Raw genomic sequence first — 20,472 nt, forward strand, 5'->3', positions numbered from 1 at the left:
AGGAGTAAGATTGTCTCTCCTGTTTTCTATCCTGAATATAGTGTTCCATGACCTTTAGCCGATAGGGTCCACTGGAGAATCAACAGAAGACCGAGTCATCTGCCGCAACTGTGTGCTCCATCGATAGTGCGACTATACTCTCCAAGTGAGGGCGGCTGGAAGCAGGTCCCCAGTCGAGGTTCGTCCGTGGATGCTGACCAATTGTAGCCGGGCGGACCTAGGCAAGTCTTTAAACAACCTCCCCTCACGTCAGGGGTTAATCCACCTGTGTCTGTACGGAGCCTTCCCAGGGCTAGGTAACCCTGGGTCATAAGTGGTCTTGCCGCAGTTTTGAGGCGAAGCTGCGACATGTTTCAATGCCCCAAGCCCCCTCTGGTCCGCTGCGCTTGCCAGGACGAGCAAAGCGGCGAAAATGAATGAAAATAGAACAACCGGAACGAGAAGGAGATGCAGAGGCCGAGATTGATCGCGGCATGTCATATAGTATCGGAGACTGGCGTAGAAGAGGCGCAATCCGAGAGGAGAGCAAAGAGCAATCCCCAATCAAACCACACAGGTGCGGTTCCACCGCAGAGATGGCGAAAATGTTGCATCATCAGAGGCGAGCGAGGGTTTGTTCTTTTTCCGCTTTGTTCTCAGCAAGATAGCCAAGAACGAGGCTGAGGGCAAGACCGATCCTCGGGACGTCGAAGATAAGGGAAAATTTCTTTCGGAGATCGTGGAGTATGAGGCTACAAAACGGGGAACCCATCGGCTTTCCAGCCCTCAAAGGCGAAGCGCATTCGGTCACAGGAAGTGAGCGAGAGCGCACCTAAGAGGGCGAAGGACCCACAGGGCAAGCCTGTGTAACTCGCACACGCTCTGGGGAAGTTTGGAAAATAAGAAAAAAGGGGTGAGTAACTCTTTGAAAGTATTATATTTAGCAACGTTACGATATGTAACAAAGGTAACACGCCAGCCTTTATTTTTCCAAGCACGAAAATTTTTAAAAGATGGGAAGAAGTTTTAGAACTTACATTGCAAATAGAACACTGTAAATACAAATTTGAAGGGTATCGACACAACACTCTTTCTCAGACCATAGCTACATTCTCTTTGACCTAACGGCTGCAGTAAGTAAACAGGTGCCAAGAAGAAACCCCCTTAACACAGATTGGAACAACCTAACGGCACCAGTAAGTAAACAGGTACCAAGAAGAAATCCCCGTAACACAGATTGGAACAAATTCAGAAATATTAATCTAAAGTAAAAGGTATGAGGATTAAGGAACAATCTTCCTCAAAGGCACTCGACAAGGCGGTGGAGGACCTCACTAACATCTTAAACAACGCCTTCCAAGAGACATGTAAGATATCATACTCGAAGTAGCAGTACCCATGTACCCATCGTGGTGGACAAAAGAACTGAGCGATCTCAGAAAGTGAGCGCGAAGGTCCTTCAATACAAGCTATGGAACCAGGGAATGGGAACCATACAAGGAAGAACATATAAAAAAGCAGCATAGAATGCCAAGACAGACTCATGGTATAGCTGCTGCGAGTCACTAGATCGCCCTGAAGACACTAGAGAAACTCCTGCACGATGGCCGCCTTCCTAGACATCGAAAGCGCGTTCAATAAGGTGAACCCAGACTCTATCCTGTGCTCCCTCAACTACCTAAGTATTGAGAAAGGCATCAGAGAGTGGATCGGGGTTATGCTAAAGAGCAGGACGATCACCTCACGTGGACTGGGAAGAGAGGCACACCTCAGGGTGGGGTTCTATATATATAAACACCATATTGGTAGATCTTAATGTGGTTAGAGTCAAAGTCGTTGTATACGCAGACGACGTAGTGCTGCTAGTATAAGGACCATGTTCTGACGTTATTAGCGAAGTAATGACATGTAATTACTGAAACAGAACTGTTGCTCTTCATAAGAAGAAAAAAGATACAATCTTTCAGCAGGCCCAGCGTAAATGGCATGGAGTTAAAACTAGCGGAGCAAGCTAAGTATCTGGGATTGATACTACACAAAAAGCTCTCATTGAAGGAAAAAATTGCAGAAAGAGTGAGGAAGGCAAGCATTGCTTTCTACTCCTGCAGAAAAATGTTTGGAAACAAATGGGGACGACACCCAAAGATAGTATGGCCCTAGTATGTTGGCCGGCACTAACAAGGGCATACAACAGATCAAAGCTGACACGTACGAGCAATGCGCTCATGCCCCGCGGCTGCCATCAATGCTATCCTGAATATAATGCCGATAGAACTGTTCATAAAGGACATTGCAGCACACAGCGCAGTGAGACTGAAGGCAAGCAACTGCGTCGGGCACGGCAAGATTCTTGAAAGCAACTGAATAAAGGCAAATGAAGAAACGGACTATATGACGTCGGAGCTGAACTTCCGGAACTCATTCTCGACCTCATATCCAACAAGGGAAGACTGGAGCAGGGACAACGTGGCAGTAAAGAACGACGTGTCCCTCTACACCGATTGCTTCAAGATGAGCTGTGGAATATGGGCTGGGATCTACGCTGGGAATTGGGGAATTGAAAAAGCATTCCATCTCTCGGACTCAGCGGCGGTCTTTCAGGCTGAGTTGTTAGCCATAAGGGAAGCAGACGAACTCTCCTTACGGCGGGACCTCAGGGAAAACAAACTCACGGTTAGTGGCAGAATGCAAGAAGGTCCTTACTAGACTTGCTGTAGAGCCTGCAGACTACAAATAGTAAGCAGAGGTAGTAGAGCAAAAAGGAGCTTAACTCTAATTGGAGGCTCTTGTCTTGGGCCTCACCACTGTAACCTACCTACCTTAGTGTTCCCCGCTTGTATTGGGTTTGGTTCCTGCCTATCAACGCTAGATGTCTCTAATCTTTTGATCTTCTGCTTTTCTACCCTCTATTTTATCTTTGGATACAGCTCGTCTTGGAACGCATTGATTTTCTGGAAATACTCGTGTTCGTTGTTAAATGACACTTTATTCAGAATATTATGTCTTTTCCCTGTGAAAAGGTAAGCTGTGTTAATTTCGTTGCCGAATGATTAGCGTTACTTACTTTCTGTTAGTATCATGTATATTTCCGTTACCGTGGAATGTAAACTTTCGACTGTGGAATTACTTGACGACTGCTTAAGGGAAGTTGTATACAGTTCCAATTCGTACTGCCTACAAAAGTCTTTAAACTGCTTTGAAGAGAATTCCATTCCTTGGTCGCAGACTATCTTCTTCGGTATTCCTGGCTGGAATAGTGAAACCCCAAGCGTATCCTGAAAATTGATCGATAATAGTCAATACATTCGTATTGCTGACAAAATAAAAATCTACAAATACTATTTCCATGGTTGTTTCCGGGGTTTCAGTTATGCTGTATTTAATTTTGTGCTGTCTACTTTCATATATCGAAATTTTTAATTATTAGCGTTATTACCTGTTTCATGCGACGAAAGTATACTCTTCAGAATCGCATATGTTTCATCTATTCGCCTGTGGTTGCTTTTTTGTGGTATTCCCTAATGATTTCTTCCTGCTGTGTTTGCTCTGTTATATCAGGCAGCGAGCTTGTATATCTTATATATCGCCTTATTGAACTTACTATATACAAAATATTTGCAATATTCCTCTTGGATTGTTATCACGAAATCCCTTGGTATCAGCAATGTCTTCGTTCTTTTAGGTTTTAAAATTTACCTATTTTGTATAATTTAAAATTTGTATTGGTCTATTTGTTTCCTCGCTCTAACTTCATACGTGCTGGTATCCGCGGAAAGGATGAAAGCCTTTTTTTAAATCGGGAAATTGCAAGATTGTGTCACTTCATAATAAGGTTGTTCATACATCAAATGCTTTTGCGTACTCACTATCTATTTGTACTGCTCTTTTTCCCTTACAATTGTTTTGCCAGAGCTTTCGTTATTGCCGCGTAATCCTCCAATAGAACCCCAATAGACCTAGGAAGGATTTTATTCTTGGGATAGTGAATTTCTTTATTGATTCGTTTTTTTCCCGGGGGGTTAATACATGTTCCGTTCTTAGGGAACCAGTTTTGTCTAGTTGTAATGTAATAATATTTAATATCATCATAATATCGTTCATATAAGTGAGGTAAAATTGTCCCAAAAACTCCCAGAAAATATTAATCATTAACGTCTGAAAGGCCGTCAGCCGATGTGCACAGGGGGATCAACGGATGACCGTGTCATCCGCCGTAACTGTGTACACCATTGCACTATGGGCCAGGAAGTTCATATTTTGGCCAAAACTCTCTAACTTCTAAAATAAATTTTTTAAAGACGTGAAATTTGGCATGCACATTCTCAAAACATTGAATTTTATGTGTTCAAAAATTAGTAATAGAAAATATTTTTTTTATGAAGATAATCCTTACCAAAGTTTCAAAATATTTCCTTTTTTTTTGTTTTTCATAAAAAATAAAAAACCAGCAAATCGATTTGGATCTCACTTTACAGAAATGAGTATTTAGATATTATTTATTAGAAAAAAATATATTTGTTGCATTAAATGCAGTAGGTTTTTAGTTTTAAGCCCCTTAAGTTCAATTTTCTAGTCTCAATTTCATGAACGTCTTTGAAGCAATCTACCGCAATTTTTGTTTTTTACTTCCAATATGGTCTCTATTACAAAACAAAAAAAAGTAGTTTTTAAACCAATAATTTTTTTAAGTTTTCACAAAAAAAAATCATTTTTATAGATGCTTGTAAAATGTGGCACTAAAAGTAATAAAATATAAAATAATAAAAAAAATTTTAAATTGTACTTTTGCTTGTCAATGCTTGCAATATATTATTTCTTGCCTGCCTTTAGTCGGTATTATAAAGACTTTTTTTAATAATATAAGTTTAAAAATTTAATTTTGGTATAAAAAACCTCAGAGTGAGAATTTGGGACAGCTTATACGTAAAAGCGAAATATTCAAAGTTATTTTTAAAATTTTTTTCAATTTGATCGGAGGTGGTACGTCGAGGTACCCTAAGTTTGAAATCACAACTTGTGAAAAATGGGCTAAAAACTGTGTTCTTTTTAAATTTGTTTGTAAAATATTAAGTGTAATATATAAAAAACATTTTTTTTAATTTTGGGTTCTATTAGTTACATTAAAAGCATTTCGATGTGACTATAGCTGCCCGCATAGGGGCAGGAAATGTTTATTTTTGCCAATAAAATGAAAAAATTAAACGCAAATATCCACTTTGATTAGCTGCCATCTCGTACCCATTGAATAGAGAGTAATAAAATGTTTAAGAAAGATAGCTTAATCTATCCTCTTTATAATGCAATTGTTTTTTTTTCTCATTTTCTTAAAACCATTTTTGACCCTTTTGGCCAAAATCCGGGCCGCCTGGCCCATAGTGCATCGGTAGTGCGACTGTACTCTCCAAGCGAGGGCGGCTGGAAGCAGGTCACCAGTCGAGGTTCGACCGGCAATGCTGACCAATTGTAGTTGGGCGGACTTAAGCTAGTCTTTAATCAGCCTCCCCTCAAGTCAGGTGTGTGATGCGACCCGTGCACACTGACTTCCAGGTTCGCAGTTGAGGGGTAAAGCCAGCTGTGTTTGCACGGAACCTTCCCAGGGCCAGGCAACCCTGGGTCGTAAGTGGCCTTGCCGCAGCTTTGGGGCGAAGCTGCGGTCGACCCTTATTCAAAGCCCCAAACAGCCTCTGGCCCGCTGCGTTTGCCAGGACGAGCAAAGCGAGCGTTCATGATTGAAAATGAATTCTTCAATCCGAGCTTTGGAACTCCCGGGGGAAGATTAACCCCAAAAACTGTCAACGAAGGACGAGAAGGAGATGCTGAGGCCGAGATTGGTCGCGGCATCTCACAATGTATCGAAGACCGACGAGGAAGAGTCGCAATCCGAGGGGAGGGCGAGTAGCACTCCCCAATCTAAACACACAGGTGGGGCTCATCAGAGACGAGCGAGGGTCAACAGAACCCGCTTCGTTCCCGGCAAGATAGCCAAGAACAAGGCTCAGGCCAAGACCGACCCTTGGGATGCCGAGGACAAGGCCAAATTCCTTGCGGAGATCGCGGAGTATGAGGCGTACAAAACAGCAAACCCATCGGTGTTCTAGCCTTTAAAGGCGATCACAGGAAGTGAGTGAGAGCGCAAGTTATGATCACTATTGATCTGTAGGTTCTTGTGAGGTATTTTCCCGACCAATAATTAATGGTTTCAAAGTACTTGTCTGTATGCAGTTAAAATTCAGAATGAATTCTTTATTCTTATATCTTTTATTCGAAGCTTATCGTCTACTAACAATCTGCTGATCTAGCGGAATTAAAGTGAAACCGGACCGGATGCATGTTGTTGTCGACTCGGTGCGGCCCAGTTGGTTATGCTTATTTGGCAACATAGTTGCCGGCCAGCTCTGCTACTCGAGTGGCTGCCGGAGGGGTTTCGGCGGGGGACCGTCGAGGACCAATTCTGAGGCGGTAACTCCTTCCCCCTCAGACTGAACTACCGACCATAGTGGAGCAATGATAAGTGTGAAGGTGGCAGTTGGAGCAATAGTTGGCGTGAACGTTGCAAGTTGTATCTCTGGAGTTTAGGTGGTCGTCCTTTTTGAACAACCTGCCACAGCCAGCAACACTATCAGTATACATGTTTAACATTGTATACGTCGTATACGACGTTCTAGTTTGTATTCCGTTGATCTGTAGTTTCGTATCAATACCTTACATCTTTAGCTCGTGTATTCCCAATTCTTGGGTTGTTCTATTCTTCTTAATAGCTTCGATCTGGGGTATCTCCAGTTTTAGCTTCGCCGTGCCAAATCTCTCCACCGCCTCGTAATGGACGTTGTTTATCATGGTTCTGCATTCCTTAAATGCAATTAATGCCGATCCATTCACCATTCTATCTTCTCCGCAGTCCGTTTGCAATCTTACATTTTCTCCATTGATAATTGCAATATATCCTTCTTCTGGCTCAAAAATCCTGGTTATAAGCCCTGCATCTCTTGTTTCACAATCCGCTTCCTTTCCGCTGATCAGGTTTTTTAAACAATCTTCATTAATCTGATTTCCAATTTTGTTATTATTACATACTAGCTGTACCCTGCCACGTTGCTCTGTGGCATCAATGTTTCGGCAAAATCATTTTCCTGGCATAAGGTGAAGAAGGCAGTCAGAGTTGTCGCTGGCGGATTCAGGACTCTTTCTTGCACATTTCTTTCTGTGAAATAGACACGTTGACCATTCTCCAAATGGACTGCCAAGTGAACTAAAGCTGGATAGCGTTCATGAATGGGGAACGAACAAATTCTCCATGCAGCCTCGTTCCTGCTTATGTATCTTCCAGCCTGGTATTGAGATATTTCATCGACAACTCGTACTGCATTGCTGTCCCCATTTTCTGCCTGAACACCAAAAACTGCCATATCGCTGCCTTTATTCACGTACTTGCAGATATATTTAATCGATTTCACGGAATTGCAATATTCTACGTTGATGTGCGCTTTGTATGATTTTGACAATAGTGGTGAGTATAGAACCGCCCAACGATTGTCTACCTCAATATCACCAATTCGGATGTTTAAAGTTGCCGAAGTCCCTCCATCTTCAGTTGACCGTCTCCTATACAGAGGATATCCATCGTCCCCTGTTACGGTGTTGGCTGTAAATGCTCGAGGATATCGCTTGGAACACTTCCCGTCTACCATGCATGGTGAACATGGGTTGAGGGTACCACAAGGGCCATGGATCATGTTCTTGATGACAACTTCATGCAAATCCGTATCAACCTCGGCCCGTGGAATCTCTGCGCATATAACATCGTCGATTTCGTCTGGAGTAATTTTATCATACAGCCAAATCAGTATGTGCGCATGCGGCAATCCTCTCTTCTGCCATTCTACTGAATACATCCAGCCCAGATCCAAAAACTCCATGTTTTACAATGGAATCCATCAGTGACTTGAGCTTTTGTCTGAAAACACGGGATGTGATGTCATGCCTATCAATATACGATTGTCCAGGAAATAACAGCTGCACTATCTCGTCCCAAGCTGGATTGCATGTGAAGGTGATAAATATGTCTGGACGGCCGTAGCAACGAACATATGCCTGGGCATCTTGAGCATATTCATGCATGTGGCGTGGACTACCTATGTATGAGGATGAACAAAATCGTGAGCTTTCCAACGTTGGTTGTATTACGGTCATTCATCACAGCATCCCGCAAATGGATATATTCCTCGGACCGAAGTTTCTTCTGATTCAATCGGAGGAACAGCAAACGTTGTTTCAATTTTTGCATACATATCGACAATGTACTGATGAAACAACTGACGACATTTCAATATATGATTGCAATCTGCGGTTGCGAATATATCAATTTTTTTAGCGTTTCCCCGTGCCCCTACTGCTGCGCCCTCTACAGGCAGCCAGCTGAATCAAAGCATTTCCTGTCAAACATTCAAAACATATTGAAAGAAGAAATTGGAGATACAAATTTTATTTTTTTGTTCAGGTTCAGTAAGAAACGAAGTCATGCCACCAAAGAAGTCAAGATTGGGTCGTCGTATTCGCAATACAGAAGCAAAAAGACGTAAGATTACGAATATGACTGACGAAGAACGGGCCTCCATCCGAGAGACTGAGCGGCTGCGCGATGAACTTTTACTCAAACAGGTTAATGGTTAGGAGGACCGATTGCAATCATATATTGAAATGTCGTCAGTTGTTTCATTAGAACATTGTCGATATGTATGCAAAAATTGAAACAGAACGTTTGCTGTTCCTCCGATTGAATCAGAAGAAACTTCGGTCCGAGGAATATATCCATTTGCGGGATGCTGTGATGAATGACCGTAATACAACCAACGTTGGAAAGCTCACGATTTTGTTCATCCTCATACATAGGTAGTCCACGCCACATGCATGAATATGCTCAAGATGCCCAGGCATATGTTCGTTGCTACGGCCGTCCAGACTTATTTATCACCTTCACATGCAATCCAGCTTGGGACGAGATAGTGCTGCTGTTATTTCCTGGACAATCGTCTAGGGATAGGCATGACATCACAGCCCGTGTTTTCTGACAAAAGCTTAAGTCACTGATGGAGTTCATTGTGAAACATGGAGTTTTTGGATCTGTGCGGTGCTGGATGTATTCAGTAGAATGGCAGAAGAGAGGATTGCCGCAAGCGCACATACTGATTTGGCTGTATGATAAAATTACTCCAGACGAAATTGACGATGTGATATGCGCTGAGATTCCACGGGCAGAGGTTGATACGGATTTGCATGCAGTTGTCATCAAGAACATGATCCATAGCCCATGTGGTACCCTCAACCCAAGTTGACCATGCATGGTAGACGGGAAGTGTTCCAAGCGATATCCTCGAGCATTTACAGCCAACACCGTAACAGGGGACGATGGATATCCTCTGTATAGGAGACGGTCAACTGAAGATGGAGGGACTTCGGCAACTTTAAACATCAGAATTGGTGATATTGAGGTAGACAATCGTTGGGTGGTTCCATACTCACCACTATTGTCAAAATCATACAAAGCGCACATCAACGTAGAATATTGCAATTCCGTGAAATCGATTAAATATATCTGCAAGTACGTGAATAAAGGCAGCGATATGGCAGTTTTTGGTGTTCAGGCAGAAAATGGGGACAGCAATGCAGTACGAGTTGTCGATGAAATATCTCAATACCAGGCTGGAAGATACATAAGCAGGAACGAGGCTGCATGGAGAATTTGTTCGTTCCCCATTCATGAACGCTATCCAGCTTTAGTTCACTTGGCAGTCCATTTGGAGAATGGTCAACGTGTCTATTTCACAGAAAGAAATGTGCAAGAAAGAGTCCTGAATCCGCCAGCGACAACTCTGACTGCCTTCTTCACCTTATGCCAGGAAAATGATTTTGCCGAAACATTGATGTATTCAGAAGTGCCTTCTTAACCACAATATGCCACAGAGCAACGTGGCAGGGTACAGCTAGTATAGATATATAAATTTCGAATTTTCTGACATTTGTTTTGGTAGTAGTACATTTCTTCATTGTTAATTACAACGTATTCCGGTGTTATTACAAATTCTGTGTTATTCATAGGTAGTGATATAATTCTATGTAAAGAATACGTTTCTTTATAAAAAATGGGTTTTTTTTATCGCATGTGTTAAATCTGTCTTATTCATAATAGCTTTAAATTCTAGAAATTCGTACATATGTTCCTGTGATGTTATCTGTTTTCCCTGTTCTTCTAGTTTCTGTATGCATTTAACTGTTTCTTGTTTGTCAAAAATTAATTTTGAAATTAATCCGATTTTGGTCAATAACAAACTTTGGGGTACGTCATTTATATTCAATTCGAGCATGTCTATTATTACCAAAATTCTGTCGATGTACTCTAGCCTATTAATCCTCTTATCTTCTTCTAAAAATGTTTTACTTATTCCATTTTTGTAATTATTTATAAATGCGGTTACCCCGCTTTGCTCGTCATTTATAAATTTTGTCTAATTCTTAAACATTATGGTGAACTTACTGCCTGTTCTTTCCTGTGTATATCGCCTTATTGAACTTACTATATACAAAATATTTGCAATATTCCTCTTGGATTGTTATCACGAAATCCCTTGGTATCAGCAATGTCTTCGTTCTTTTAGGTTTTAAAATTTACCTATTTTGTATAATTTAAAATTTGTATTGGTCTATTTGTTTCCTCGCTCTAACTTCATACGTGCTGGTATCCGCGGAAAGGATGAAAGCCTTTTTTTAAATCGGGAAATTGCAAGATTGTGTCACTTCATAATAAGGTTGTTCATACATCAAATGCTTTTGCGTACTCACTATCTATTTGTACTGCTCTTTTTCCCTTACAATTGTTTTGCCAGAGCTTTCGTTATTGTCGCGTAATCCTCCAATAGAACCCCAATAGACCTAGGAAGGATTTTATTCTTGGGATAGTGAATTTCTTTATTGATTCGTTTTTTTCCCGGGGGGTTAATACATGTTCCGTTCTTAGGGAACCAGTTTTGTCTAGTTGTAATGTAATAATATTTAATATCATCATAATATCGTTCATATAAGTGAGGTAAAATTGTCCCAAAAACTCCCAGAAAATATTAATCATTAACGTCTGAAAGGCCGTCAGCCGATGTGCACAGGGGGATCAACGGATGACCGTGTCATCCGCCGTAACTGTGTACACCATTGCACTATGGGCCAGGAAGTTCATATTTTGGCCAAAACTCTCTAACTTCTAAAATAAATTTTTTAAAGACGTGAAATTTGGCATGCACATTCTCAAAACATTGAATTTTATGTGTTCAAAAATTAGTAATAGAAAATATTTTTTTTATGAAGATAATCCTTACCAAAGTTTCAAAATATTTCCTTTTTTTTTTGTTTTTCATAAAAAATAAAAAACCAGCAAATCGATTTGGATCTCACTTTACAGAAATGAGTATTTAGATATTATTTATTAGAAAAAAATATATTTGTTGCATTAAATGCAGTAGGTTTTTAGTTTTAAGCCCCTTAAGTTCAATTTTCTAGTCTCAATTTCATGAACGTCTTTGAAGCAATCTACCGCAATTTTTGTTTTTTACTTCCAATATGGTCTCTATTACAAAACAAAAAAAAGTAGTTTTTAAACCAATAATTTTTTTAAGTTTTCACAAAAAAAAATCATTTTTATAGATGCTTGTAAAATGTGGCACTAAAAGTAATAAAATATAAAATAATAAAAAAAATTTTAAATTGTACTTTTGCTTGTCAATGCTTGCAATATATTATTTCTTGCCTGCCTTTAGTCGGTATTATAAAGACTTTTTTTAATAATATAAGTTTAAAAATTTAATTTTGGTATAAAAAACCTCAGAGTGAGAATTTGGGACAGCTTATACGTAAAAGCGAAATATTCAAAGTTATTTTTAAAATTTTTTTCAATTTGATCGGAGGTGGTACGTCGAGGTACCCTAAGTTTGAAATCACAACTTGTGAAAAATGGGTTAAAAACTGTGTTCTTTTTAAATTTGTTTGTAAAATATTAAGTGTAATATATAAAAAACATTTTTTTTTAATTTTGGGTTCTATTAGTTACATTAAAAGCATTTCGATGTGACTATAGCTGCCCGCATAGGGGCAGGAAATGTTTATTTTTGCCAATAAAATGAAAAATGGCAGAAGAGAGGATTGCCGCATGCGCACATACTGATTTGGCTGTATGATAAAATTACTCCAGACGAAATTGACGATGTGATATGCGCTGAGATTCCACGGGCAGAGGTTGATACGGATTTGCATGCAGTTGTCATCAAGAACATGATCCATAGCCCATGTGGTACCCTCAACCCAAGTTGACCATGCATGGTAGACGGGAAGTGTTCCAAGCGATATCCTCGAGCATTTACAGCCAACACCGTAACAGGGGACGATGGATATCCTCTGTATAGGAGACGGTCAACTGAAGATGGAGGGACTTCGGCAACTTTAAACATCCGAATTGGTGATATTGAGGTAGACAATCGTTGGGTGGTTCCATACTCACCACTATTGTCAAAATCATACAAAGCGCACATCAACGTAGAATATTGCAATTCCGTGAAATCGATTAAATATATCTGCAAGTACGTGAATAAAGGCAGCGATATGGCAGTTTTTGGTGTTCAGGCAGAAAATGGGGACAGCAATGCAGTACGAGTTGTCGATGAAATATCTCAATACCAGGCTGGAAGATACATAAGCAGGAACGAGGCTGCATGGAGAATTTGTTCGTTCCCCATTCATGAACGCTATCCAGCTTTAGTTCACTTGGCAGTCCATTTGGAGAATGGTCAACGTGTCTATTTCACAGAAAGAAATGTGCAAGAAAGAGTCCTGAATCCGCCAGCGACAACTCTGACTGCCTTCTTCACCTTATGCCAGGAAAATGATTTTGCCGAAACATTGATGTATTCAGAAGTGCCTTCTTAACCACAATATGCCACAGAGCAACGTGGCAGGGTACAGCTAGTATAGATATATAAATTTCGAATTTTCTGACATTTGTTTTGGTAGTAGTACATTTCTTCATTGTTAATTACAACGTATTCCGGTGTTATTACAAATTCTGTGTTATTCATAGGTAGTGATATAATTCTATGTAAAGAATACGTTTCTTTTTAAAAAATGGGTTTTTTTTATCGCATGTGTTAAATCTGTCTTATTCATAATAGCTTTAAATTCTAGAAATTCGTACATATGTTCCTGTGATGTTATCTGTTTTCCCTGTTCTTCTAGTTTCTGTATGCATTTAACTGTTTCTTGTTTGTCAAAAATTAATTTTGAAATTAATCCGATTTTGGTCAATAACAAACTTTGGGGTACGTCATTTATATTCAATTCGAGCATGTCTATTATTACCAAAATTCTGTCGATGTACTCTAGCCTATTAATCCTCTTATCTTCTTCTAAAAATGTTTTACTTATTCCATTTTTGTAATTATTTATAAATGCGGTTACCCCGCTTTGCTCGTCATTTATAAATTTTGTCTAATTCTTAAACATTATGGTGAACTTACTGCCTGTTCTTTCCTGTGTGTTCATGTCTTCTCTCAACCTTCTCTCTTCTTCGTGCATCTTTCTTAATTCTTCTTCCAATCTTTCTCAATCCTCTGCATCTAAATTTCCTGTTATGGACTTGACAACTGACCCTATGCCATTTATTAACCCTTTCGCCTTTCTGCTCTTCGGGCATATGGCTTCTAGCCTTGCCTTTACCATTTGTAATTTGTTCCTAAGTGTTCTCACTAGGTTCCTTGTCTCTGTCTCCTCGACTATATCTTCGAGCGTTTGCTCCACTATCTCTATCGCTTCCTGATATTCTTGAATCCTCACTATATGTGCAAACGTCTTGTGTGTTTGTATTATCCTTGCCGACCCGAGATTTATCTGCGCCAACGGCTCGTCTCCTTCCAACGGCCGGAACTCAAAGGTACTTTCCACCGCAATGGTCCTTCACCACCTGTAATTATTATTAATTTAGTTTGGTTAGTCTTCTGATTTTCTCCTTGTGAATCTTCTGTGTTCTTGTTGATGTTAGTGTCAGACCATTGTCTTCCAACACCTTGTGTTTCGTAAATCGAGGGGTAAGCTTATCTCTTCTGTTCTCTTTCCTAAATATCGTATCTCCTGTCTGTACCGGACTCGGTTCTGTTCTACCTGTGTTTGCCGTTTCTATTCTTCTAGTCTTTCGCTGTTCTACCCTTTCTTTGATTTTTGGGTACAATTCTGCCTGGAACGCAGTGATCTTTTGCAAATAATCGTGTTTGTTGTTAAAAGACACGTTATTTAAGAAGTTTTGTGTTCTTCCCGTAAATAATTCTTGTGGTGTTAATTTAGTAGCTAAATGAATAGCATTATTATACGTTATAAACGCCTTATTCTGTACTTCCTCATGCCTGATTTCTCATCTATTTGTCATTTTAGTTCTATATATATTTCTGTAATTCTATTTCTGTAATATATTTCTGTAATCGTGGAGTGCAATCTTTCGACCGTGGCGTTACTCGACGGCTGCTGAAACGACGTTATGTGCAGTTCTAGTTCGTACTGCCTACAAAAGTCTTTGAAGAGGTTCGACGAGAATTCTATGGTCAATGGTTTTATTTCCATAGGTCTCTCTGGTGTTTCTGTGAGGCTATACTTAATCTTGTTTGGGTTCCTATCATATTTCTGCATTTGGCAGCTATCACAATTATTTATTGTTTTTGTGATTGCCTGCTTCATGTGCAGGAAAACACCTTTCTTTTGAGATGAGCTAAAGTTTCCGCTATTCCCCGATGGTTACTCTTTTCGTGGTATTCTTTAATGACCAAAAAAAACTTTCAAACTTTCCGTTTTATCTGGCAACAACACCGTACATCTTATTGCCTTATGCAACTTACTATAGGCAAAGTATTTTCAGTATACCTCTAGGATTGTTATCACCAAGTTATCCGGAGTTAACAATGCTACCGTCCTCTTGGGCTTTAAGATTTCTTTTTGCCTACGGCCAACTGTTTCGTCATCGAGTGTTCTCCGTCCAAATTATTCGTAACTTATTCCTGAATGGAATTTGTTTTACTACTCCCGCTGTTCTCCCTTGCTGTATGACCACTTGGATATTATATTCGTTTAATGGTCTTTCTGATATGGGGAAACCTAACTGTAGGTCTTCCTCAGCGGAGTGAATTGTCTCTCCATTCGTTGCTAACTGCGAAGCGGCTTCTACCATATTGAGTTCGGGATGAATTCTGCTCAATGCATCAGCCACTACATTCAAAGACCCTTTCTTGTACACAATCTCATAATCGTACTCAAACATTTGGAGTCTCCATCTTACGAGTTTGGAGTCTGGTTCTTTGACACTCATCAGCCAAGTTAATGGCCTATGATCGGTCAATATCTTGAACTTTGTACCTAATACATAGTGTCTGAAATGCTTTATCACCCAATTAATGGCCAACATTTCTTTCTCTATAGTGGCATAGTTCACCTCTGACCCTGACAAGGTTCTACTCGCATACGCTACTGGTCTGTCCGTTCCCAGATTTCCTTGGGATAGCACGGTGCCAATCGCATAGTTGCTTGCATCCAATGTAAGGATGAATGGTTTGTCGAAACCGGGGAATTGTAAAATTAAGTCGTTGAATAGTAAGGTTTTGCAAACCTCAAAAGTTTCTTTATACTCTTAGTCTAACTGTATGGCTTTCTTGCTCTTTAATTGGCTTTGTTATAGCCGCGAAGTCTCGTATAAACTTCCTATAGTATCCCAACAACCCCAACAGATCAAGTCATTGTTTCCTAGTCTTGGGAATCTCGAATCTTTTTATCGCTTCGATTTTTCCTGGATTCGGCATAATGCCTTGTTGGGTTACTACATGTCCTAAATACTCTACTTCTTTTCTCAAGAATTCTATCTTGTCCAATTGTAACTTAAAATTGGCTTCTGCGAGCTTTTTAAAACCCTTTTTTAAATCGGTGATGTGTTATTGCAGTGATGCAGAGAACACCATAATGTCGTCTATGTATATAAGGCAACATTTCCCCAGCAGTTCTCCGAAAATATTATTCATCAACCTTTGAAAGGTTGCGGGAGCATTATTCAAACCGAAAGGCATTCTCACGTATTCGAAATGTCCCCCTTCAGCGGAGAACGCTGTTTTCGGGATATCTTCCTCCTTTACCTCGATTTGGTGGTATCCCCTCGCCAAATCTAAGGTAGAGAAATATTTGGCTCTTCCCAAACTATACAATACATCATTGATTATTGGTAGGGGGTATCTGTCTTTGATTATAGGCCACTGCCCTATTAATTCTTTCTAAGATGATCATATCCTCCTTCACCGTTGTTCTGCCTAACAAAAAATCTCCATCGGGTACCTGTACTGGAATTGGGATCACTCTCTTTGCTCCGGCTTCGATTGTATGAATTTCGCTTGGTCTATATGTAGCGAACTGAATCCGTAACTTTTGATCACCCGCATGGACCCAACCATTTTTTATGTCGATCAAAGCTTCTACTTGGTCCAACAACTCCATCCCTATTAATCATTAGAAGAAGCGATGGAATCTGAAAAGTAACATTCTCATCTTCCCTACTCCACCTAGTTCCTTGAACGTTGGTAAATTAGCTTCTTTGAGAATTTCGTGAGTTTGTGCAATTGTGCTAATCGGTATTGGATTTTGTAGATCTTCCCTATACTGTGCTTGAACTAATTCTGGGCGAATGAAAAAGAAAGTGGAACCCGTGCCGATTAATATTTTTACTGTTTTATTTGGAGTGATCTTGATCAATACATAGGGTAGGGTTGAGTGACCCCTCTTGGTCCCTAAATATCCCCTTGGCTGCTCGAGGCTAATTGCGAAAAATTTGCATCATCCTTTTGGATGTTATGCAACTGGCCACCAGTTGACGGTCTGTTTCCGCTCCTCTCTGAGTTGCTATTTGAATTATACGACCGTTTTGAATCGGCGGAATTTTTCGATTGCCCTGAATTGTTTGAATTATACGATTGTCTGGAAAAGTTTGAATTCCTAGACATCCTAGTCTGACCACTGCCTTCTGCATCTCCACCTGCCTGGATGGCTAGCTGGCCCTCTCTAGGCTTGTAGTTATTATAGTTATTGTTTCCATACCACTTCCTGCCTCGATTATTTTGCCCGTAATTCCACTTATTGTTTTTGTTTTGATAATTGCGATATGGTCTTTGATAGTTTGTAGTTTTCCTCAGAACAGACGGTAGTAAGTCTGTTCTGAATGGGTTACCCATCATTGGATACGGAAATCCAAATCCTGGCCAACCATTTATATCTGGTACCGGAAACGGCATTGGGAACTGCGGTTGTGAATTTGCTGGCCAACGGTATTGATACCAAATGCCAGTCTTCGACACCGGCACTGGATTGTCTTGTTCCTCTAGTTCTTGCTTCGGAATTTCTTTAGCCTGGTCTTCAGTCAGACAATGACCTCTTGCCTCTTCCTGTGCCTCTTGTAAAGTACCCAGGTTCTTCTCTCTACAAGCAATCTCGTAAGCCTTTGCTATATTGGGTATTCCCATGTTTCTGATCGTTACTCCTATCGGTCCCCTCAAGGCTGAAACGAAGGCGTTTAAAGCCATTTCTTCATACCATTTGGTCTTCTCGCTTCTCAACAACATGCCTTGCTCATTGGATTTGGATAGACTCACTAAAGCTTTCTTCAGTGTCATAACTTTCGTGTATAGGGCTTCCAACTCTAATTTCATTTCCTTAATATGGGTCAACTCCATAATCAAGTCCTGCTCGGATCTCTTATCCTTGAAATGGGTAATCGATATTTTCTTTATTTGATCCCAGTTCAACTCAGATTCGTCCAAATCAAGGACTCTATCCGCTGGTCCTGTGATCTTACTCCTTACCGCCCCAAGTGCGATTACTCCTATGTTTGACCTTTCCTCTCCTTTTATGAGGCCTAATACTTGTTCAACCGCTCCTATAAAACCATCTAGATTTCCTGCCTCTCCTTCATACTTGGGAATGATCTCTACCCGGTCTATTACCTTGATAGCTTCTAATACACTTGTTTTTGCCATTGCTGTAGGCCTCCTTTCCTCTGTCATTGGTTTATGAATTCACTTGCCTTGGGCCTACCCGTATCTACTTAACTTGTGTTTTAATTCTTACTTAATATGTGTTTGTTGCTTAAATAGTAATGTGCTTAAAACTTTATGTGTATGCGGAAACATGCCGCCCTGTGCCATACAGTACGCCGTCTAATACATGTGAATGTAGACATTTCATTATTGTGCCATATCTTCTGCTGACTCCTGTCCCCTTTACCGAAACTCCACCGTCTCGGAGTCGATGGAACCTTTCGCTTCACTATTCGTCGTTAACGATCGTTCGGCCAAGCTGCTCGGTACGCATCGAACCGGCGACCACAACACCCGTCTGCCGACTCTCGTCAACAGCCGATCGTTCGCTCGAACCGTTGGATGCAACTTCGAACCCCCTGCAGTTCCGATCGCTCGTCGTCTTTCACACACCGAGCCCCGTTGGCTCGAACCTTCCTTTAGTCTCTATATGAACACTATTTAATTAATTAACTCTCACTTATTCCTATTATTTACTTTTATTTTTTCCTATTCCTTTTGAACTTCTCGTAGTTTATTTCTCTATATAATATATTTCATTTTTTTTTTTTTTTTTGCTTCTTTTGGTTTGCAACTCTTCGGCCATATTTATTCATTAATTGTTCATTTACTTCTTGTATTATCTGTATTTATTTCACTCCATGTCACCCACTTCACTCTATTCACTCTCTTACATAATAATGCTTAATGTAATCCAGAACATCTGTCCTTCCTTCTCTTTCCTTTCGCCATCTCGGATCCTTCCTGTGTCCTTGGTTGAATCCGTTCGTTGACGAAAGCTACCGACTGGGACAGTTATGATCACTGTTGATCTGTAGGTTCTTGTGAGGTATTTTCCCGACCAATAATTAATGGTTTCAAAGTACTTGTCTGTTTGCAGTTCCAATTCCGAATGAATTCTTTATTCTTATATTTTTTGTTCGAAGCTTATCGTCTACTTACAATCTGCTGACCTAGCGGAATTAAAATGAAACCGGACCGGATGCATGTTGTTGTCGACTCGGTGCGGCCCAGTTGGTTATGCTTATTTGGCAACATAGTTGCCGGCCAGCTCTGCTACTCGAGTGGCTGCCGGAGGGGTTTCGGCGGGGGACAGCCGAGGGCCAATGCTGAGGCGGTAACTCGCACATAAGAAGGTGAAGGACCGACAGGGCAAGCCGAGAGCTACAAATTTTGTCAGCAAGGCAAAGAAATTTAGCGATGTGGCCAGAGACAGTCTGACTATGGCTCTGGTGGATGAGCACAATGATGACGGTCGCCTGCTGTCGGAGAAGTGGGGCCAAGTTGGCCGACATGGTAACCGACAGGTTAGTTAGCATGCCGACCGGTCCCATCCCCTCCTTCAACTCCTGAAACGTGTTCAGGGGGCACCGGCTCATTAGATGTGACGACGGGCTCTCCCGGAGCTTCCTGGCGGATTGTGTGGCTAAGATTAGCGACAATTGGACTGGCCCACGACAGATAGATCCCAAGGAGACCCAGAGCTCGCATCTGGTTACCGAAGGGGCAAACCGACCACGCCAGGGTGATTGCCTGTTTTAGGGCCCAGAACCCAGACGTCCATACAGAGGACTGGACCATCGTCAGAGCTGAACAGGAGATGAAGGTGAGCCAACATTTTCTCCTGATGATAAACCAGCGCTGCCTGCCGCAGCTGGAGGCCAATAACTACACGGTCCGTTACGGCATCAGGAAGGCCAAGATAAAGATCTTCATGGCCGAGCCTGACGAGATATGGGAGGAGATCGATGACACCAACAAACTGTTGGACGACATGGTCATCGACGACAAATCCCCTGACGCTACCCCAACCAACATCGATGTCAAAAATCGTGCAGATTGATCTGAAGCGCAGCTCGCTCGCTTCAGCTCATCTCACGATCCTTCTAAGGGAGAGGGATATCGACATCGGTATGATACAGGAGCCTTGGACCAGAGACGGGCATGTCACTGGACTAAGGATCCAGGGATACACACTACTGTGCACAAACTCGAATCGTAGATCGAGAGCTCGTATTGAAATTAAGAAACAATTTAATGCTTTTCTCTGTCCCAATCTCAGCACACCTGACCTTGCTGTGGCCAGATTCGTGGCGGCGGATGGGAGCAAAATTATGATTGCATCGGCATATATGGCCCATAACGAGCCGGCGCCGCCTGAGCCTGCAAAGGGCCGAAGAAATGAAGACTACCCTGGTGCTCGGGTGTGATGCGAATGCGAGGCACACGCTCTCCGGGAGCTCAGAGACCAACGAAAAAGGTGAGTCACTCTTTGATAGTATTATATGTAGAAACGTTACGGTATGTAACAGGGGTAATACGCTGACCTTCATTTTTCCAAGCACTGAAA

At 41.1% G+C, this 20,472-nt stretch overlaps 1 pseudogene; it reads left to right on the forward strand.

Annotated features, from left to right (window-relative positions):
- The first annotated feature begins 2,370 nt into the window (after window positions 1-2,370).
- Window positions 2,371-20,124, forward strand: LOC147642951 (uncharacterized; annotated as a pseudogene).
- Window positions 20,125-20,472: the final 348 nt, after the last annotated feature.

The sequence above is a fragment of the Drosophila serrata genome, unplaced genomic scaffold, assembly GCF_035046125.1.
Source record: "Drosophila serrata isolate PLE 108 unplaced genomic scaffold, ASM3504612v1 contig_323, whole genome shotgun sequence".
Taxonomy (NCBI): domain Eukaryota; kingdom Metazoa; phylum Arthropoda; class Insecta; order Diptera; family Drosophilidae; genus Drosophila; species Drosophila serrata.